Source organism: Zalophus californianus, chromosome 3 (assembly GCF_009762305.2).
Source record: "Zalophus californianus isolate mZalCal1 chromosome 3, mZalCal1.pri.v2, whole genome shotgun sequence".
In the NCBI taxonomy this organism is placed as follows: Eukaryota; Metazoa; Chordata; class Mammalia; order Carnivora; family Otariidae; genus Zalophus; species Zalophus californianus.
This window is the reverse complement of record NC_045597.1, coordinates 150770570-150795097: the sequence shown is the minus strand read 5'-3', so window position 1 is coordinate 150795097 and position 24528 is coordinate 150770570.

Here is a 24528-nt window from a genome sequence, read left to right as displayed (position 1 = left end):
TGATTCTATTTCATTGCTAGTAATTGATCTGCTGAAGTTTTCTATTTCTTCCTGCTTTGGTTTGGGCAGTTTGTTTGTAGGAATTTATCCATTTCTTCTAGGTTGTCTAATTTGTTGGCATATAATTATGCTCTGACAATCCTTTGTATTTCTGTGGTGTCAATTGTTATATCTGCTCTTTCATTTCTGATTTTGTTTATTTGAGTCCTCTCTCTTTTTTGTTTCATGAGTCCTCTCTCTTTTTTTTGTTTCATGAGTCTGGCTAGAGGTTTATCAATTTTGTTGATTTTTTGCAAAGAACCAGCTTCTGGTTTCATCGATCTGTTCTTTTTTTTTTTTTTTTTTTTTTAGTTTCTATATTATTTATTTCTGCTCCAATCTTTATTATTTCTTTCCTTCTGCTGCTTTGGGTTTTGCTTGTTCTGTTTTCCAGCTCCTTTAGGTATTAGGTTAGGTTATTTATTTGAGTTTTTTTTTGTTTTTTTCTTTTGCTTCTTGAGGTAGGTCGGTATTGCTATAAACTTCCCTCTTAGAACAGCTTTTGCTGCATTCCAAAGATTTTTGGACTGTTGCATATTCATTTTCATTTGTCTCCATGCATTTTTAAATTTCTTCTTTGATTTCTTGGTTGACCCATTTGTTGTGTGATAGCATGATATTTATCCTCCATGTATTTTTTCTCTTTCCATGTTTTTTTGTGTGGTTGTTATGTAGGTTCATAGCATCATGATCAGAAAAGATGCCTGGCATGACTTTGATCTTTTTGAATTTGTTGAGACTTGTTTTGTGACCTAATATGTGATCGACTCTGGAGAATGTTCCATGTGCACTTAAAAAATGTGTATTCTGCTGATTTAGAATGGAATGTTCTGAATATATCTGTTAAATCTCTCTGGTCCAATGTGTCATTCAAAACCACTCTTTGCTTGTTGGTTTTCTGTTTGGATAATCTGTCTATTGATGTAAGTGGGGTGTTAAAGTCCCCTACTATTTTTGTATAACTATTGGTTAGTTCCTTTATGTTTGTTATTAACCACTTTGTGTATTTGGGAGCTCCCATGTTGGGTGCATAAATATTTGTAATTGTTATATCTTCTTGTTGAATTATCCCCTTTATGATAGTGTCCTTCTTTGTCTCTTTTTACAGTCTTTGTTTTAAAGTCTATTTTGTCTAATATATGTATTGCTACTCTGGGTTTCTTGGCATCCATTTCCATGATAAATGTTTCTCCATCCCCTCACTTTCAATCTGCAGGTGTCTTTAAGTCTGAAATGAATCTCTTGTAGGCAACATATAGGTGGATCTTGGTTTTTTATCCACTCTATCACCCAGTGTCTTTTGGTTGGAGCATTTAATTTATTTACATTCAAAGTAATTATTGATATATATGTTTTTAAAGTTATTTTATTACTTTTTTGTGGTTGTTTTTGTAGTTTTTCTTTGATCCTTTCTTCTCTTGCTCTCTTTCATGGTTTGCTTGCTTTCTTTAGTAATATACTTGGATTTCTTTCTCTTTATTCTTTCCATATCTCTTACTGGTATTTGATATGTGGTTATCATTTAGTTTGTATATAACATCATCTGTTATAGCAACCTATATTAAGTTGATGGTTGCTTAAGCTTAGACCCATTCTTTACTACCACCCATCCCCAACCATGTTTTAAGTGTGTGGTGTCATATTTTACATTTTTTTATTTTGTGAGTCCCTGGAATGATTTTTACTGATATACTTATTTTTACTCTTTGCGTTTCTTACTTTTCATACTTTTACTTATGGTCTTTACTTTCTACTCAAAGAGTTCCCTTTAACATTTCCTGTAGGGCTAGTTTAGTGGTCATGAACTCCTTTAGTTTTTGTTTGTTTGAGAAATTCTTCACCTCTCCTTCTGTTCTGAATGATAGCCTTGCTAGATAGAATATTCTTGACTGCAGATTTTTTCCTTTTAGCACTTTGAATATATCATGCCACTCCTTTCTGGGCTGCAAAGTTCGTGCTAAAAAATCTGCTGATAGCCTTATGGGGTTTTCTTTGTATGTAACAGTATTCTTTTGTCTTGCTCCTTTTTTTCCTTTTTTTTTAAAAAGATATTATTTATTTATTTGACAGAGTGAGACATAATGAGAGAAGGAACACAAACAGGGGGAGTGGGAGAGGGAGAAGCAGGCTTCCTGCTGAGCAGGGAGCCAGATGTGGGGCTTGATCCCAAGACCATGGGATCATGACCTGAACTGAAGGCAGACACTTAATGACTGAGCTACCCAGGCACCTCTGTCTTGCTGCTTTTAAAATTTTTTCTTTATCACTGCCTTTTGCCATTTTAATTATTATGTGTCTTGGTTTTGACCTCCTTGGGTTGATTTTGGTGGGGGATCTCTGTGCCTCCCAGATCTGGATATCTGTTTCCTTCCCCAGATTAGGGAAGTTTGAAGAAATAATAGCTGTCCCTTTTTTATTCTGTTCATGTTCTGGGATCCCTGTAACGCAAATGGTATTACACTTGATAGAGTCACTGAGTTCCCTAAGTCTATTCTCATTTTGCATATTTTTCTCTCATTTTTTTCTCCTTGATTACATTACTGTGTCTTGAAGGTCATTAATTTGTTCTTCTGCATCCTCTAGCCTTCTATTTATTCCGTTGTGTATTTTTACTTTCATGATTGTGTTCTTCATCTCTGATTGGTTCTTTTTTTATCTCTTTGTTAAGGGTCTCACTGATGTCCTCCACTCTTTTCTCAGGCCCAGTGAGTTCTTTATGATCATTACTTTAAATTCTCTATCAGGCATTTTACTTATATTTGTTTTGCTTAGGTCTCTTGCTGTGGTTTTGTCCTGTTCTTTCATTTGGTACATATTCCTCTGTTTCCTCTGAGTCTGTTTCTCTGTGTTAGGAAAGTCAGCCATGTCTCCTTCTCATGAAAGTAGTGGGTAGGGTGCTCACTTTTAACAAGGTGGTGCTGGTCCTCTACCACAGGGGATGCACAGCTGCCACAGAGACTAGGCCCAGCCAGGGCTGCTCCACAAGTGCACATGGGGGCACAGTGCTGACAAGCTGTGTAAGCTGATTCTCTTCCACAAAGAACACACAGCTGCTGTGGAGACCAGGGCCCTGCAAAATGCGCAGGTAGGGAGACGCAGTGTTGGTGAGGTCTACGCTGGTGTTTTGGGGGAAGGGACTTGTGGCACTGGGACTGAGGCAAGCATGACTGGAAAGTGCAGATCTGCCAAACATGGGGGTGTGGAGCTTGGTGTTAGCAAGTTAGCTAGTGAGTATTGGTGCTGTACTGGTTCCTACAGGTAGCTATGTGTTTATGCTGAGGGGTTGGGGATAGAAATGGTGCCTGCCAGCTCCTTTGCTCCTGGAAGGGTCTCCCTAGGATCCCTTCCTCTCTAGGACAGGCTCTGAGATGAGTAAATAACTCTCTCTCCCATATGCCCCAGAGACTTTTTAAACTGCTGCTTCTAGGCTGGATCTCCAGGTGCTTTTTGTAGTCTCTTTAAGGGCAGGGATTCAGTTTCTTAACACCTTCTGAGCTCCCCCAGAACTGAGTCCACTGATTTTTAAAATTCCAGGCTTTGGGGCATCTGGGTGGCTCAGTTGGTTGAACATCTGACTCTTGGTTTCAGCTCAGCTCATGTACTCAGGGTCATGAGATCGAGTCCTGGGTTGGGCTCTATGCTAAGCATGAAGCCTGCTTGAGATTCTCTCTCTTCCTCTCCCTCTACCACCCACCTCCGCTTGCGCATCATGCTCTTTCTCAATAAATAAATAAATAAATAAATAAATAAATAAATAAATAAATAAATTTACTTTCAGGCTTTAAGTCCTGTTGGTTGTGAGAACTGAAATTTGGCCTCTCTCAATTTCAAATCCAAATGTTTTTGGGATTTGTCTTCCCTGAAGTCTCCCTGGTGTTATAATCTGTTTCTCAGTCTTCTTGATGCCCCTCACCCCCTCCCAATCACAGATGGCCCAGGGCTCCCCACCATGTCTCTGCCTCTCTTACACTTTTACATGTGGCCTCTTCTCCACTTTTAGTTGTGGAGTTTGTTCTGTCAGTCTTTGGGTTGTTTTCTGGGTTATTTACACCAGTGTGAGTGTTACCTGGTTGCATCCGGGGACGAGGTGAGTTTAGGGTCTTCCTACTCTGCCATCTTCCCAACCTCTCTCCCTCCTGTGTGTTTTTATAGCATTTATTATTTATGTCAAAATACAGTACTATCTTCAAGTAGAAGGCCAGATTTAATAGTTTTATGTTTGAGTAACTACCCGTGGTTGTTTTTATGATTGTTCTAACTTCAAGTGACTTAAGCATAGCAAATTGAAGGATAATTTTTTTAGGAGAGCATTTCTTTAATTCACATGGATACCAGGGAATCCATAAAAATCAAGAATGATTAATTTACTATTAAATAATTTTATTTTATTTTTTATTTTTATTGTTATTGTTATGTTAATCACCATACATTACATCATTAGTTTTTGATGTAGTGTTCCATGATTCCTTGTTTGTGCATAACACCCTACTATTAAATAATTTTAATTAGCTTTCTATTCTTATTACTTTAATTAAAATACCATGCAATGTTTTAATATGGACTACAAATGACCTCAAATAGTACCGTTTTATAAAAAGGGCAAAAATAACATGGCATATGGAATTACTTTGAAGTGTTACATATACAAATGACATGTCACTACTAGAAAATTAACAGAGTCTTGAAGCCTTCTAAACAGCCCTGTCTACTTTATCCAAGTACATTGACTTGGATTGGTAAATCTGTTTTCTGTCTTAGCCAATTATTTCTGTGGAATGTATAAAAGAAAGTTTTCCTCTATATCGCCAGAATTCCAAATCAGGTAGCTGTAGTATAAAGAGCTTTTAGAATATGATATGGACAACTGAAACAACTACTCTTCCTTTGGCCCAGGTGTTTATTATGTGGGTGATAGCATATGTGATTAGTCTGAAAGACAAACGTCAGCATTTTAATAGTCAGGACTGTTAATGGGAAGGCAGTGAGCATAATTTCAGAGGAATAGGATGAACCATCCTTGCTGTTACTGTTGCTGGTCATTTCCCTTTTTTTCTATAGGTGCTGTGATTAGTTGAACAGACTTCTGCTGAATAACAAAACTCAACAGTTACCCTTTTAAAGAATTTTATAGATGGGTGGAACCCATAGATTTCAAAAATTTTAATGGAGAGAACTTTGGAAGTTGTCTAGCTGAACTCTGTCATTTTATAGATGAGGAAAATGAGGCCCAAAGCAATAAATGATGCTTTAAATTTCTGTATTTGTGACAGAATTAGGTCTAGAATTTAGGTCTCCTAGCTTCTGGACCAATGTTCTTTTCACCATATTATGCTACCTCCAGTGCATATCAAAGATGGAAATGGCTGATTTTAGGAGTTTCTAATAAAGAAGAGGTGTTTCCTCCTAATTCCTGAATCATCGCCTTCTGTATATCTTGATGGAAGACATATGAGTTCTTTTTAAATCCGTCGCTCAAAATATCTGTGCCCCAAGCACTCACCACATATTTAGACTCAGAATAGAGGCTCCCTCAGTGGAAACAATTGGTATTGAGTTGATCAAATAAGATAGTGGTCTCCAAAAAGCTGGGCATGAATAGGTGGCAATTATTGATAAAGCTGTCATTCATCTGTGTCAATTGTAAGAATTAAGGACAATATATTAAAATTATCAGATAGCAAACTTTATTCAATTTAAAAATTTTAAGTTTGGTTTTTACATTTTTTCTTCATTTTATATTTATGACATTGGGCACTGTTGGATATACAGTGATTTGTCCTCATAACATTACATTCTAGTGGAGGACACTAGAATGAAACACACATTTTGTTTATCATAAGTTGTGTAAAAAATAAAGCAGGGTAACAAGACAAAGAATGCCTGTAATAGGGCAGGGGTTAGCTACATAAGGTCGTTAGAGAAGATCTCTGAAGAAGTGGCATTTGAGCAGGGAATGGATGAGGAGACAGGACCAACAGGTAAAGATCTGAGGAAAGAACATTTCTTTCAGAAGAAAGAATATTTACAAAGGTCCTGAGGTAAGAATGGGCTTGGTAGCCGAAGTGGAGTGATAAAAGGGGAAGAGGAGTAGAAAATGAGATCACAGAAGAGGTCAGGAGCCAGGTCATGTGAGTAAGGTGGTAAGCTAATAGGGCAAGAGGAGACAGAGAGAGACAAGAGATTACTGCAATAGTGTAAATGAGAGAAAATAATTGCAGATTAGGGAGTTTGGGGTGGAAATGGAGGTGACGAAAAGTGGTAAACTTGGAGTATATCTTAAAGGTTAGTTGATAGGGTCTGCTGAAGGATTGAGTGTCGGAAAAAATATGGAAATATGGCAGACAGACTTTAAGGTGGTTGCCATAGCCCACTGCCTCCTGGTGTTCATGCCCTTGTGTGATCCCCTCCCTTTGAGCATGGGTGGGACCTGTGACTAACTTCTAACCAAGAGAATATGCCAAAGGTAATGGGATGTTACATCTGTGGTTATATTATATAAGACTCCATCTTGCTACCAGGCTCTTTCTTTCTCCCTTTTAGCTTTGAAAAAGCAAGCTGCTACGTTATCAGAGGGCCCATAGAGAGGGTCATGTGGCAAAGAACTGTGAGTGACTTCTAGGAGCTGATAGCAAGAGCTAGTAAGAGGCCAGGGCCCTCAGTCCTACAACCACAGGAACTTAATGCTGCTAACAACCTTGTGAGATTGGAAGTGGATCACCAACCAAGCTTCAAGATAAGAACAAAATGCTGATCCACACCTTGATTGTAGCCTTGCAGAGCCTTGTAGAACCCCTGACCCATGAAAGCTATGAGATAATAAATGTGTGTTGTTTTAAGCTACTAAATTCATGATAATTTTCTATATAGCAATAGAAATGTAGCCACATAGGATGTTTAATTCAACTATTCTAGTCTTAGTGCCACAAGGTAGTAAAACAATAAGAAAGCCATGATCCTCAAACATGGCCCACTTATTTTACAGGTTGGGGAAACAACACCACAGAGAGTCAAGTGACTTGTCTGAGGCCACATGGGTCATTAGCAATTAGAATCCCCCTCCCTTTTCCCCATCTGTAGCTCTTTCTGCAACCCTATGCTACCTTCTAAGTATTACACATGTCAAGTTTTTTGTTTTTGTTTATTTTGTTGTTTGCTCGTTTTTTCTGTTAGTCTATATAAAGCACTTTATTCTAGCTTATTAAGATTTAGAATTTTTCTTCATTTGATCCACGAAGGTGTGAGTTAGAAGCTCTCTCTTGAGTTAGAAAAAAGATGTCTTTCTTTACCTTAACAGGGAGATCTGTCCCATGTGTGATTCATATGAATTCCTAACCTTTAACGAGTGATAACCTCCATTGTGAAAATGAACTGGCTTGGGTTAGAGAGAACTCTTTAGGGTCTCCCAAACATAGCTAATTTTAAAACTGCCTGGATGACACAGTCAGTTGATTGTTTGACTCTTGGTCATGATCTCAGGGTTGTGAGTTAGAGCCCCGCATCGGCTACATGCTCAGTGGGGAGTCTGCTTGAGATTCTCTCTCCCTCTCCCCCGTCCTTCCTACTTGTGTTCTCTCTCTCTCAAAATAAATAAATAAATCTTTAAAAAAACAAAACAGAACTAAAACTTCCGGCCCAGTCATTCATAAATCCTTTGGATCTCAGGAAGCCCTTGTCCCTGTTTATGTGGCCTCTCCTGAGAAACACAATCACTGGAGAGCCACTGGGTTGAGGTGATAGAAAACAAGAAAATAGAAGATATTTTCAAGAAAGAAAGAAAGGAATGAAGGAAGGAAAAAAGGAAGAAAGAAAGAGAGAGATATGGAAAGAAAGAAAAAAAGAAAAAGAAAGAAAGGAAGAAAGAAAGAAAGAAAGAAAGAAAGAAAGAAAGAAAGAAAGAAAGAAAGAAAGAAAGAAAAAGAAAAACAAAACCATATAAAACAATACACCTTAAAATTCCAGTAACCTGTTGTGCTCATGATTAAAAACATGGACCTTGAGCAGCTCTGGGATAAGAACATCTCTCATTAACTGCACAGCTATGGTCAAACCTGGTGGATTCATCTTACACTGCTTCTGTGTCCATTGTCAGAGAGACAGGAACTGGAATTTTAGTTAATGTTACTTTGGAAGTTATTCTTTATGCAGTTCATGGAGTATTGGATGGGTTTAGCAAACAATCTCATCATATTAGGACACTTTAATACTCTCATGGCAATCATCCTCCTATTTTTTTGCCCTTTTTTCACATCATGTTCCTACAAATTACTATAAATTACTATTTTCATTCTTTTAATAATGGAATGAGAAGATGGAATTCTTTTCTTTTGTGTATGAGCCAAGGAATAATCTGTGTCAAGGCTGATGGAGTGAAATAGGCAACAAGGATAGAGTGAAAGATGATAGAGCAATATCCATGCACAATGGACAACCAAATATTTTTCTATAGATTATAGTAACTTGGGGGTGACTTTGGATAAAATGAATCTTGTAAATCATTTTGGCTTAAGTTATCAAGCTGTAAATTGGACTGCTATTCTGCTACTTGATACAAGCAAATACTAGCAGTCACATTGTATGTGGAAATGTTTCACCTGGCCTAAGTATATATGAATATAGCAATTCTGAAAGTAATTTGAGATTACTAAATTTCTCCTATCCCTTTTGCTGTGAAGATCTCCCCACCACCACCCCATTCCCTGTCATCCTGCAAAAATACTGTCTTTATTTGTCAAGATCCTGACATTAGAAAATTAACTACTTCATTCTTTCTTTATTTGTTGTTTGACTAAAATTTAAATAACTCAGGAGTGATAACAAATGAAGTTTTGTCAGCTATTTATACGTGAAAGTGAGTCTATCCCTTCATTTTCTGGAACAGGTTTAGCTGAAGGATGGAAGGCTGGTTAGTAGTGGGAAAGTTATCTGGGGTGTACTTGGAGGGTATATATGTTAGGGGATACACTTAGAGAGAGTCGAGCAGAAGGAAGAGGAGTCCTGAAGACCAAATCAGCCCACTTGACAGTCTGCTTGGCAAGGCAGCAGACTGCCATAATCTCAGCCTAGCTTCTTTCCTGATCCTTGTAAAAGATGGTAGATGTCTGAACAAGCTCAGAAACCTAAATAACAATTATGGTGCCACTCAAGAGCCACACCTTCTTACACATTATTTAGTAACATAAATATTATTCTGTCAAGTTCCATGTATTCAAAGCTTTCAAAAGCACACTATAGTTTTGTGTTACTCAAGTATGTCCTATGGTACTACCTCCTTGTCTGATGAGGGTATATTACTGATGATATGCCTATTTTGCTGTATGTAGACAATGCATAAATATAGTTACATTCTCTGAATTTCCATATTTCTGAGAAAATTTAATTTTCAGTCTGGGCACTTTATATTGTATTTGATAACATGGTCATAATTGAATTTGTCAGTTCAATTAAACAAATAATTTAGTAAAATACTATTTCTTTTTTTTAAATTTTACATTTTTTTAATTTTATTATGTTATTCATCATACATTACATCATTAGTTTTTGATTAGTGTTCCATGATTCATTGTTTGCATATAACACCCAGTGCTCCATTCAGTATGAACCCTCTTGAATACCCATCACTAGGCTAACTCATCCCCCCACCCCCTCCTCTCTAGAACCCTCAGTTTGTTTCTCAGAGTCCATAGTCTCTCATGGTTCATCTCCCCTTTCGATTCCCCCCCTTCATTTTCCCCTTCCTACTATCTTCTTTTTTTTTTTTAACATATAATGTATTATTTATTTCAGAGGTACAGGTCTGTGATTCAACAGTCTTACATAATTCACAGCACTCACGATAGCACATTCCCTCCCCAATGTCTATCACCCAGCCACCCCATTCCTCCCACCCCCACCACTCCAGCAACCCTCAGTTTGTTTCCTGAGATTAAGAATTCCTCATATCAGTGAGCCCAGGGCCAGATGGCTTCCCAGGGGAATTCTACCAAACATTTAAAGAAGAATTAATACCTATTCTTCTGAAACTGTTCCAAAAAATAGAAATGGAAGGAAAACTTCCAAACTCGTTTTATGAGGCCACCATTACCTTGATCCCAAAACCAAAGACCCCATCAAAAATAATTACAGACCCATATCCTTGATGAACATGGATGCAAAAATTCTCACCAAAATACTAGCCAATAGGATCCAACAGTACATTAAAAGGATTATTCACCACGACCAAGTGGGATTTATCCCTGGGCTGCAAGGTTGGTTCAACATCTGCAAATCAATCAATGTGATACAATACATTAATAAAAGAAGGTACAGGAACCATATGATCCTCTCAATAGATGCAGAAAAAGCATTTGACAAAGTACAGCATCCTTTCTTGATCAAAACTCTTCAGAGTATAGAGATAGAGGGTACCTACCTCAATATCATAAAAGCCATCTATGAAAAACCCACAGTGAATATCATTCTCAATGGGGGAAAAACTGAGAGCTTTCCCACTAAGGTCAGGAACACGGCAGGGATGCCCACTATCACCACTGCTATTCAACATAGTATTAGAAGTCCTAGCCACAGCAATCAGACAACAAAAAGAAATAAAAGGCATCCAAATCAGCAAGGAGGAAGTCAAACTCTCACTGTTTGCAGATGATACGATACTTTATGTGGAAAACCCAAAAGACTCCACCCCAAAACTGCTAGAACTCATACAGGAATTCAGTAAAGTGGCAGGATATAAAATCAATGCACAGAAATCAGTGGCATTCCTATACGCCAACAACAAGACAGAAGAAAGAGAAATTAAGGAGTCGATCCCATTTACAATTGCACCCAAAACCATAAGATACCTAGGAATAAATCTAACCAAAGAGACAAAGAATCTGTACCAGAAAAGTATAAAATACTCATGAAAGAAATTGAGGAAGACACAAAGAAATGGAAAACATTCCATGCTCATGGATTGAAGAACAAATATTGTGAAGATGTCAATGCTACCTAGAGCAATCTACACATTTAATGCAATCCCTATCAAAATACCATCCACTTTTTTCAAAGAAATGGAACAAATAATCCTAAAATTTGTATGGAACCAGAAAAGACCCCGAATAGCCAGAGGAATGTTGAAAAAGAAAAGCAAAGCTGGCGGCATCACAATTCCGGACTTCCAGATCTATTACAAAGCTGTAATCATCAAGACAGTATGGTACTGGCACAAAAACAGACACATAAATCAATGGAACAGCCCAGAAATGGACCCTCAATTCTATGGTCAACTAATCTTCAACAAAGCAGGAAAGAATGTCCAATGGAAAAAAGACAGTGTCTTAAAATATTATTTCAATTTAGGTATTTTTATTCCATTGCTTAAAAGCAAATATAAACAAAATTAACCAAGACCAAAACAAAATTCCAAACAAACACTAAGCTTGCCAGTTAACTGTCAAAAAAGTTGAGGCATTGGAAAGCAGATCATTGGCAACACCCATGTGAATTTTTGTGAATCTATCAGGAGTTGAAGGAACTTGATTATGATTAACTTGACTTTAAGAATTAGTTCCTAAAATATGTATTTATAAAGATTTCCCTCTGTAATGGAGAATAACTTGTACAGTTATGAGGGTTAAAATGTCATTATACATTATATACAATACCAAGAATGAACCTTAATATAAACTGTAGACTTTGGATGATAATGATGTATTAATGTAAGTTGATCAGTTGGTACACATATCCCACTCTGGTGGGGGATATTTATAATGGGGGAGGCTGTGCATGTGTGGGGGCAGGGGGCATATGGAAAATCTCTGTATCTTCTGCTCAATTTTGCTGTGAACCTAAAACTGCTCTAAAAAAATAGTCTATATAAAAAAGAAAGAAAGAAAGAAAGAAAGAGAGAAGGAAAGAAAAGAAGCCCAGACTTAAGAATATGGACTTTTCACCAAGGAGGCGGTAATGATGAAAATGCCAAAAAAAACCAAACAAAAAACCCAGAAAAGTAATGATTCCAGTTGACTAGGAAAAACTTAGAAATGTTTGGCTAAACTCTTTAGGTGCCAAAGTTTAATTCATGAATTAAGTTCTTCATTTATACCAAGATCAGTTTCAATTCATGGATCAAATTACTAAAGCCACATGCCCACCTAAAAGACAGAAAGAGAGGAAGATATGTGTCCATGGGTGTGTGCATGCATAGATAGTTCAGTTCCCACTCTTGACAAGCTCTGCCTGGCCTCACCCATACCTATCGGCCGGGGGTGGACAGAAAAGCCCCTGCTTCTATCATGGGGCAGAAGACTGCTTCTGTCATTGGCTAACTTGTTGAGAGGTTTGCCAGCTTCACTCCAGAACATGGGCCATTTGTTTTTGTTTGCAAAGAAATTTTGAAAAACAACAACAACAAACAAACAAGCTATGATTCTTTGGTCTTGTTAAAAAATATTGTGTGTGTGGTGGTAGTTAAGCTTGGGAGTCAGGGAGGTTTGAGAATGTTATGTATGTATGGGACAGACACTTGCTGTCAGGTACGCAGTGTTTGCTGAATAGGATTCAATATGTGACAGACACAAGATAATGCTGATAATCTTCAGAAGCTTGTAAAAAGTAGAATAAGTTAGTTTTTGACCCCGGGATACTATTGAGAGTCATGAATACTTGCAGATCCCAAGACACTAGTGTGTTTTAGCCATAAGTAGATCAGCTTCCTAAAAAGCTATGAAGGGACAGTAAAACCAACATATGCATATATATGTGTATATATATCTATATATGTTCTGTATATAAATACATATGTGTCATATATATCTATATGTACGTATATAGACACCTATATACATTCTATGAATTAAGTATTTAAAATACATACTAATTAAAAATGGCAAAATCAAATGCGTAGCTATTGTCTCATTTGTTTTAGATTCCCATTAGCTAACATAGTAAAATTTCCAGCAAGTGCCCTTTTAGAGAGAGAGTTTTATTTATTAAAAATAATTTCACATATCATTTTGTAACTACTCTGCACAGGGAATTTATGTTAAAATGTTTAATATGTCATCTCTGTTTTGAGCTATTCAGAACATTAAAAATACATACAGTAGAGGCCTTTATGCATCAGTTTGTTTTTCTTACATAATTCATCTTAGCATTTAAGTCCTACTAAAATAACTCAAGACTATTTAATTTGCTTGGGAAAACTGAGACACATAACAGATTTTTTGGTCTTAATACCTTAGCACAAAGTATCCATAGTTATTATTACTGCAGAATCAAGCATACTTTCAGAAATATGACAATGTACAATTAGGGAAATTCCAAAATTATCTACTTAGACACTGTTTCAGAGAATATAAATAAATCTTTCCCTCTAACACCAACTATCTATAGTGTTCTTACACTCTAAATAAATAACCAAATTAATCATCCTTGGTCTTAAATTTGTAGAGTTCTCATTTTTTTGCAAGAATAGCTGGCTTTCATTAGCATCTTTCAATTAACTTGCCCATGCTGAGCATAAATATTTGAATCTAATAAACAGTTGGTTAAAATGCATTCCCTTGCACTGGGATAGGATTTGTGTGTGTGTGTGTGTGTGTGGTTATTTAGTTTCATTTTTTAATCAGCAGCTTCATCCTGGGCTGGTTAGGATCAGAGCTCTGACCTACTGCTTTGACCTTAAGACTGCACAATCCTATAATTATGATGCCCTTATATATATGCAGAGGCAAGGAGCTCATTATTGTATTTATTTTTAGAATATATATAATAATCAGGTTTATGAAGGTTGCAATGAATCATTGGCTACCAATAGTTTCATTTATTAGTAAATAATAATTTATCATGATTAAATGGGATTAGGATGTTTTTGTTTCCATAGTTCAAAAAAAAAGTAAAGAAAAAAAATAAAATAAACTGTAATAAATATAATTTACTTAAAACAGCATTTATTTTTTTTTAAAGATTTTATTTATTGGACAGAGAGACACAGCGAGAGAGGGAACACAAGCAGTGGGAGTGGGAGAGGGAGAAGCAGGCTTCCCACTGAGCAGGGAGCCCGATGTGGGGCTGGATCCCAGGGCCCTGGGATCATGACCTGAGCTGAAGGCAGATGCTCAACGACTGAGCCACCCAGGTGCTCCTAAAACAGCATTTAAAATACAATTTTATGTGGAGTTTAAAATTACAAAATCCTTCAATTATTTATACTTTTGGGGGGAATTTTTCCCAAAATAGCAAAATCAATTATTATGGTATCATAGATATTATTGAAAATGTTTTCATATTTGGTAGCATTAAATATACAAATCAAATATTAGCCTTAAATAAAACTAAGCAAAATGACTTTGAGAACAGATGGCTTAGTAAAAACAAAAATAGTTTTTACATTTTTCTCAGAGCTTTTGTTGGTAGCATAATTTCTACCTAAAATGTACTCCACTTCCATATCCCAACCTTTCATGACCATCACAAATGTCAAGTCTTCCTCAAGGCCTTTCCTAATTCTTTCTACTTCATGTAATTTCCTTTTTTGGACCTCTGTTCGTTGTGTACCTAAAAAATACTTCTATTGATTCTTTGTCAGTTACAAAGTTTTTTCAATTTTAAGCAACATAGATTCTGACAGTGGCTTAAAAAGATAAGGTTTTATTTTTTTCACATGACACAAAATTTGGGAGGAGGTGGCTGATGGATATATGTTAGCAGCTTAGAGATATCCGTGCTAGCATCATTGTGATTCTCTTGTTCTTTCCCATTTGATTTCAAGATGGCTGCTCTATCTGATCTTGTTAAGTTTCATCCTTGGTGTTTCCCTCCTTTCGCAAGCCAGGAAAAGAGAAGCAATCATAAGAGGGGATGAAGCATCCATGTCTTTTTTTTTCCTGAATGAGTGTATGTGTAACAAAATTAAAATATTTTAATTCAGCAAAGTGCATTTTAATCAATAATGAGCAACATAAGAAAACATGTATTTCATTTGTAAATAAAAATTACAAATGGCCTGTATTTTGGAATAATTTGTATTTGGGGGAACGTACTAATTCTGATGTATGAGGGGGAAAAGAGAAAGAGGTTGATTTTTATTTTTTGCAATCATGCAACTTTATTTTTTACAACTGTTATGAAATGAAGATCTACATTTAGCTTTTTCAAATTTCCAACAAAAGTCCCTTCCAACTTTTCCTTTTCCAACCAAAGTCTTCATGTTATATGCTTTAAATATAAGGTTTAGTTTTAAGTTTCAAAATGATCATTGTTTTATATTAAATACAGACCCTGGGAAACAATACTAATATACTTCTATGTAAAGGGCCTTGTTAAACACAACCATTTCTTAAAACTATTATTGGCTTCTGCCTTCTTTGTTTTTTTTTCTTGGCATTTTTTTCTTTCTGGCAGGGAAGATAGGTAGGTTTGCACCAGTTGTGAAACTGGACCTCAGTGTACTATCATAACAAATGGCCCTCACAAGGAGGCCTAGAGATGCAGAAGGTACCAGTAGCCAAACCTGGCCTGGATTTAAGCTGCAAAATGGAAGGGGTCTTTGAGGTGCCCTGTTGGTAGCCGCTCTGCCTTCTCAGGTACTAGACTAAGAACTTACTGAGGACTCAAGGATCATTCCTTTCACAGAATGTGGATGTTTCCTGGTGATTCTGGGCTACTTAAATCCCAGAGTTGACTTATGTCTCCAGTGCTGGTGATGGGCCAGAGGTTGTGTCTGGATAATGGCCAAAGATATCTTCAGATTTATCTGAATCTGGCTACAGTGAACAGAGTTAAAGTCATACTGACCTTAAACTTAAGAGTGAGTCTAAGGGCCTACTATATTATTCCTTTTTACCTAGTAGCCCTTTCAATGTAAATATTTCATTAATTCTGAAAAAGTTAAAAGACCAAAGAAAGGCTTTAAAAACTGTTATTACAGTAATAATGCAGAATTATAATAATACAGAAGCCAGCTGGCACTGGGTAAAAATAATCATTACAAATGAAAGCTATAGATATGTTTTTAGTCCTTAAAATGTGTTAAGGTTTTAGAAAAGTATTAGGAGTAATTTGCCATAATTGGAAGTGCTTTCAAGTATTTGGATGAAAGGCACTTTGGGAAATATAAAGGATGAGCTCTTTAGTTAATAATAATAGTAATTATTTGGCACTTTTATATAGGGAGTTCACTGCACATTAGATACATTAAATATCCCAACAGGCAGCCTCTTTCCTAGATGACCAAATAGACAGGAACTGACTCATAAAAGTTCACAGGACAAGTTACCAACATAATTTGAGTTTTAATCTGTGACTTATTCCCAGTCCAGGTAGCTACCTATGGTTTTAAACCTATAAGCTGCACACTTATTAATTAACATTTGTCCAGTAGTGACTATGTACCAAGCACTGTAATATGTGCCAGGTCTAAAGATGAATAATACCTAGTTCTGCCTACAAGAAACTCATAGCCATTCTGTGTTCACCTAATCATGCTGTAGCTGCCCACATGGTTATTCTGGAAGGGGCAGTAGCCTCGTGGGCTTTACCCTGTCTCCAGCCTGGGAATCTGTCATAAAATAAATAATGAGGAATATGTTTTAGAAGTAGAGTTGCTTAGACTCTTTGTGTATCATACACTAAAAATACAAATGTACATGGATATGCGGGGTGGGACCTGTCTTTTTTGATGTGAATGTGTAGAAATATCCTTTTGGGAAGTTTTCAAATATTAAATTATTAACCAATCAAATATACTATCCTTGTTCTTTTAAAATTATTTTCTTCTTTTCATTGAAATAGCAAATGGTGCTTCAATGGGTGTTTCAATTCTGCTCTTGGGTCAGTTGGTTCTAAGCCAGTTGGTTCTTGCCACCTGGTATGCTCCCCAGGTTGTCTTCCTCTCATAAATTTATTTTATGTTTATTTCTGACTTTGAAGATCAAAGGTTCTTAGAAAACTCTTTTCTCCTTTTCTGTGGGATAGATAATCCAGGGATCATCTGTTAACTTCCTTGTCTTCCAGACACAGGTTCTTAAATGTTAGATAAGAAAAACTTATAAATGGATACTTTTCAACTTTCATATTCCCTCAGGCCCTCATTTATTCCTGGAGATGCATGATGACTCTTCAATTTCCATTAACGCTGGGCATAAACTTCTTGAAAGAATGAAATGGCTGTCAACAACAACCCCAAGGTAGTAATTCCTATTGTTTATCAACTTTTCATATTATATGTTGATACAATAGTATATTCATAGCCCATTTAAATGGTTTTTTAAAAATATATTTGGAACAGACTGGTGGTTGCCAGAGGTGAGGGGTGGGCAGTGGGCAAAATGGGTGAAGGAAGTCAAAATGTACAAACTTCCAGTTATAAAATAAGTCAGTCATGGGGAGGTACTGTATAGCATGGTGACTGTAGTTAATAATACTGTATTGCATATTTGAAAGTTGCTAAGAAAGTAGATGTTAAGGGCGGAGCAAGATGGCGGAGGAGTAGGAGACCTAGATTTTGTCTGGTCTCAGGAATTCAGCTGAATAGGGATCAAACAATTCTGAACACCTACGAACTCAACAGGAGATCGAAGAGGAGAGTAGCAACTCTCTGAACAGAGAAGCGACCACTTACTGGAAGGTAGGACGTGCGGAGAAGTGAATCCAAGGTGATATTCGGGAGGATAGACGGCGGGGGAGGGCCTCCGCCGGCCGCTTCTGGCAAGTGATAGAGCCGCGGAGCACAAAATCGGACCTTTTAGAAGTTGGCTCGGCGGAGGGACGTCGCTGCAGTGGCTAAGCGGGGGGTGGAATCCTCCCGGGACAGTCTGGTCTCAGGACCCTTGGGGTCACAGAAAGACCAGGGGTGCCTGAGTGCAGCAGAGCTCCCAGGTATCAGAGCGGGGAAGCCGGCTGCAGAGACAGAGCCGAGGCGCGGGCTCTCAGCTCGGGGTTGCCATAAACTGTGATCCGCGGCCCAGTCGGGCCACTGCTCCTCCAGCAGGGACCCAACAAGCAGCAGATCCGGGGAGACTCCCCTTCTTTCCCAGGGAGGAGCGGCGCGGGAACGCCCTGCAGGGATCTGCTGGGTTTGGAGACTCCACACGGGGTCGGGTGCCAGAGATAGCAACGCTCGGTCACAGGCCCGGTGAGCACTGAGTGCGGCCGGAGACCCTGGAGACCGGGGACACGGAAGTGACTGCTTTTCTCTGGGGGTGCACTGAGGAGCGGGGCCCCAAGTTCTCAGCTCCTCCGGGTGGAGATTGGGAGGCCACCATTTTTGCCCTGGTCCTCCAAAGCTGTACCAAGAGCTTGCAAGGAACAAAAGCTCCTGAGAGCAAACCGGAGCTGCTTCCTTAGCCCGGACTGACAAGGGCGGCGCAATTCAGCCTCCGGCAAAGACATTTGGAAACCACAGCAACAGGCCCCTCCCCCAGAAGATCAGCACGAACAGCCAGCAAGCCAAGACCAAGTTTACCGATCAAGGAGAACGGGAGAACTCCAGCGCTAGGGGAATACTGCACATAGATTCATGGCTTTTTTTTTTTTTTTACCATGATTCATTAGTTCATCATAGTTAATTTTTGTTGACTGTTTTTTTTTTATTTTTCTTTTTCCCTTTTTCAACCAACATCTTATCAATCCCTTTTAAAAAAAAACAACATTTTTTATTTTTCATTTTTAGAGTCATATTTTATCCCTTCATAGTAGTTACCCTTATTTTTGGCATATATATATAAGTTGTTCTCTCTTTAAAATTTTGAGGTACAGTTTCTTCTAACAGATCAAAATATACCCTAAATCACTAGTGTATGGCTTTGTTCTAGTCTCCTGCCTGATCACATTCTCTCCCTTTTTCCTTTTTTTTTCTTAAATCTTCTTTCTTTTTTCAAACAACTTCTTATCTTATCAAGTCCTTTTATAAAATCTTTTATAATTTTCATCTTTACAGTCATCTTCCATCCCTTCATTGTATCAACCCTTATTTTGTACATATATGTCTTTCTTCCTTTAAAATTTTAGGAGGCACTTTTTTCTAACAGACCAAAATACGCCCAAAATCTAGTGTGTGGCATTGATCTATGCACTAGCCTGATCATATTTGATCATATTCTGCTTTTTTTGGATTGTTTTGTTTTTGTTTTTATCTTTTTTATCTTTTTTTTTTTTCTCTTTCTTTTTTCTCTTTTTCCCTTTCTTTTCCCCTGGTTTCAGGTCTTTTCTGATTTGTATACAGTATATTTGCTAGGGACGTTGTAAACCTGTTAGCATTTTGTTCTCTCATTCATCTATTCTCCTCTGGACAAAATGACAAGACGAAAAAAATCACCTCAGCAAAAAGAACAAGAGGTAGTACTGTCAGCCAGGGACCTACTCAATACGGACATTAGTACGATGTCGGACCTAGAGTTCAGAATCATGACTTTAAAGATACTAGCTGGGCTTGAAAAAAGTGTGGAAGTTATTAGAGAAACCCTTTCTGGAGAAATAAAAGAACTAAAATCTAACCAAATCGAAATCAAAAAGGCTATTGATGAGGTGCAATAAAAAATGGGGGCACTAAATGCTAGGATAAATGAGGTAGAAGAGAGAATCAGTGATATAGAAGACCAAATGATGGAAAATAAAGAGGCTGAGAAAAAGAGAGAGAAACAACTACAGGATCACGAGGGCAGAATTCGAGAGATAAGTGATACGATAAGACAAAACAACATTAGAATAATTGGGATCCCAGAAGAAGAAGAGAGAGAGAGAGAGGGGCAGAAGGTATATTGGAGCAAATAATAGCAGAGAACTTCCCTAATGTGAGGAAGGAAACAGGCATCAAAATCCAGGAGGCACAGAGAACCCCTCTCAAAATCAATAATAATAGGTCAACACCCCAACATCTAATAGTAAAACTTACGAGTCTCAGAGACAAAGAGAAAATCCTGAAAGCAGCTCGGGAGAAGAGATATGTAACCTACAATGGTAGAAACATTAGATTGGCAACAGACCTATCCACAGAGACCTGGCAGGTCAGAAAGGACTGGCAAGATATCTTCAGAGCACTAAACGAGAAAAATATGCAGCCAAGAATACTATATCCAGCTAGGCTGTCATTGAAAATAGAAGGAGAGATAAAAAGCTTCCAGAACAAACAAAAACTAAAGGAATTTGCAAACACGAAACCAGCCCTCCAAGAAATATTGAAAGGGGTCCTCTAAGCAAAGAGAGAACCTAAAAGCAGCAAAGATCAGAAAGGAACACAGACAACATACAGTTAACAGTCACCTTACAGGCAATACAATAGCACTAAATTCATACCTTTCAATAGTTACCCTGAATGTAAATGGGCTAAATGCCCCAATCAAAAGACACAGGCTATCAGATTGGATTAAAAAACAAGACCCATCAATATGCTGTCTGCAAGAGACTCATTTTAGACCCAAAGACACCCCCAGATTGAAAGTGAGGGGGTAGAAAACCATTTACCATGCTAATGGACACCAAAAGAAAGCTGGGGTGGCGATCCTTATATCAGACAAACTAGATTTTAAAACAAAGACTGTAATAAGAGATGAGGAAGGACACTATATCCTACTTAAAGGGTCTATCCAACAAGAAGATCTAACAATTGTAAATATCTATGCCCCGAACATGGGAGCAATCAATTATATAAGGCAATTAATAACAAAAGCAAAGAAACACATTGACAACAATACAATAATAGTGGGGGACTTTAACACCCCCCTGACTGAAATGGACAGATCATCTAAGCAAAAGATCAACAGGGAAATAAAGACTTTAAATGACACACTGGACCAAATGGACTTCACAGACATATTCAGAACATTCCATCCCAAAGCAAAGGAATACACATTCTTCTCTAGTGCCCATGGAACATTCTCCAGAATTGATCACATCCTAGGTCACAAATCAGGTCTCAATCGGTACCAAAAGATTGGGATCATTCCCTGCATATTTTCAGACCACAATGCTTTGAAACTAGAACTCAATCACAAGAGGAAAGTTGGAAAGAACTCAAATACATGGAGGCTAAAAAGCATCCTACTAAAGAATGAATGGGTCAACCAGGAAATTAAAGAAGAATTAAAAAAATTCATGGAAACCAATGAAAATGAAAACACAAGTGTTCAAAATCTTTGGGATACAGCAAAGGCAGTCCTGAGAGGAAAGTATATAGCAATACAAGCCTTTCTCAAGAAACAAGAAAGGTCTCAAATACACAACCTAACCCTACACCTAAAGGAGCTGGACAAAGAACAGCAAATAAAGCCTAAACCCAGCAGGAGAAGAGAAATAATAAAGATCAGAGCAGAAATCAATGAACTAGAAACCAAAAGAACAGTAGAACAGATCAACGAAACTAGGAGCTGGTTCTTTGAAAGAATTAACAAGATTGATAAACCCCTGGCCAGACTGATCAAAAAGAAAAGAGAAATGACCCAAATCAACAAAATCATGAATGAAAGAGGAGAGATCACAACCAACACCAAAGAAATACAAACAATTATAAGAACATATTATGAGCAACTCTATGCCAGCAAATTAGATAACCTGGAAGAAATGGGTGCATTCCTAGAGATGTATCAACTACCAAAATTGAACCAGGAAGAAATAGAAAACCTGAACAGACCTATAACCACTAAAGAAATTGAAACAGTCATCAAAAATCTCCCAAGAAACAAAAGCCCAGGGCCAGATGGCTTCCCAGGGGAATTCTATCAGACATTTAAAGAAGAATTAATACCTATTCTCCTGAAACTGTTCCAAAAAATAGAAATGGAAGGGAAACTTCCGAACTCATTTTATGAGGCCAGCGTGACCTTGATCCCAAAACCAGACAAAGACCCCATCAAAAAGGAGAATTACAGACCAATATCCTTGATGAACATGGATGCAAAAATTCTCACCAAAATACTAGCCAATAGGATCCAACAGTACATTAAAAGGATTATTCACCATGACCAAGTGGGATTTATCCCTGGGCTGCAAGGCTGGTTCAACATCCGCAAATCAATCAACGTGATACAATACATTAACAAAAGAAAGAACAAGAATCATATGATCCTCTCAATAGATGCAGAAAAAGCATTTGACAAAGTACAGCATCCTTTCTTGATCAAAACTCTTCAGAGTATAGGGTTAGAGGGTACCTACCTCAATATCATAAAAGCCATCTATGAAAAACCCACAGCGAATATCATTCTCAATGGGGAAAGGCTGAGAGCTTTTCCCCTAAGGTCAGGAACGTGGCAGGGATGTCCACTCTCACCACTGCTATTCAACATAGTATTAGAAGTCCTAGCCACAGCAATCAGAAAACAAAAAGAAATCAAAGGCATCCAAATCGGCAAAGAGGAAGTCAAACTCTCACTCTTTGCAGATGATATGATACTGTATGTGGAAAACCCAAAAGACTCCACCCCAAAACTGCTAGAACTCATACAGGAATTCAGTAAAGTAGCAGGCTATAAAATCAATGCACAGAAATCAGTGGCATTCCTATACACCAACAACAAGACAGAAGAGAGACAAATCAAGGAGTCTATCCCATTTACAATTGCACCCAAAACCATTAGATACCTAGGAATAAATCTAACCAAAGAGGCAAAGGATCTGTACTCAGAAAACTATAAAATACTCATGAAAGAAATTGAAGAAGACACAAAGAAATGGAAAAACGTTCCATGCTCATGGGTTGGGAGAACCAACATTGTGAAGATGTCAATGCTACCTAGAGCAATCTACACATTCATTGCAATCCCCATCAAAATACCATCCACTTTTTTCAAAGAAATGGAACAAATAATCCTAAAATTTGTATGGAACCAGAAGAGACCCCGAATAGCCAAAGGAATGTTGAAAACGAATAGCAAAGCTGGTGGCATCACAATTCTGGACTTCCAGCTCTATTACAAAGCTGTCATCATCAAGACAGTATGGTACTGGCACAAAAACAGACACATAGATCAATGCAACAGAATCGAGAGCCCAGAAATGGACCCTCAACTCTATGGTCAACTTAATTTTGACAAAGCAGGAAAGAATGTCCAATGGAAAAAAGACAGTCTCTTCAACAAATGGTGTTGGGAAAATTGGACAGCCACATGCAGAAGAATGAAACTGGACCATTTCCTTACACCACACACAAAAATAGACTCCAAATGGTTGAAAGACCTAAACGTGAGACAGGAGTCCATCAAAATCCTAAAGGAGAACACAGGTAGCAACGTTTTCGACCTCAGCCGCAGCAACTTCTTCCTAGAAAAATCGCCAAAGGCAAGGGAAGCCAGGGCAAAAATGAACTATTGGGATTTCATCAAGATAAAAAGCTTTTGCACAGCAAAAGAAACAGTCCACAAAACCAAAAGACAATCGACAGAATGGGAGAAAATATTTGCAAATGACATATCAGATAAAGGGCTAGTATCCAAAATCTATAAAGAACTTATCAAACTCAACACCCAAAGAACAAAGAATCCAATCAAGAAATGGGCAGAAGACGTGAACAGACATTTTTCCAAAGAAGACATCCAAATGGCCAACAGGCACATGAAAAAGTGCTCAACATCGCTCGGCATCAGGGAAATCCAAATCAAAACCTCAATGAGATACCACCTCACACCCGTCAGAATGGCTAAAATTAACAAGTCAGGGAACGACAGATGTTGGCGGGGATGTGGAGAAAGGGGAACCCTCCTACACTGTTGGTGGGAATGCAAGCTGGTGCAACCCCTCTGGAAAACAGTATGGAGGTTCCTCAAACAGTTGAAAATAGAGCTACCATACGATCCAGCAATTGCACTACTGGGTATTTACCACAAAGATACAAATGTAGGGACCTGAAGGGGTACGTGTACCCCAATGTTTATAGCAGCAATGTCCACAATAGCCAAACTGTGGAAAGAGCCAAGATGTCCATCGACAGATGAATGGATAAAGAAGAAGTGGTATATATACACAATGGAATATTATGCAGCCATCAAAAGGAATGAGATATTGCCATTTGCAACGACGTGGATGGAACTGGAGGGTGTTATGCTGAGTGAAATAAGTCAATCAGAGAAAGACATGTATCATATGACCTCACTGATATGAGGAATTCTTAATCTCAGGAAACAAACTGAGTGTTACTGGAGTGGTTGGGGGTGGGAGGGATGGGGTGGCTGGGTGATAGACATTGGGGAGGGTATGTGCTACGGTGAGTGCTGTGAATTATGCAAGACTGTTGAATCACAGATCTGTACTTCTGAAACAAATAACGCAACATATTTTAAGAAAAAAGAAAAAGAAGAAGATAGCAGGAGAGGAAGAATGAAGGGGAGTAAGTCAGAGGGGGAGACAAACCAGGAGAGATGATGGACTCTGAAAAACAAACTGAGGTTTCTGGAGGGGAGGAGGGTGGGGGGATGGGTTAGCCTGGTGATGGGTATTGAGGAGGGCACGTTCTGCATGGAGCACTGGGTGTTATGAACAAACAATGAATCATGGAACACTGCATCAAAAACTAATGATGTAATA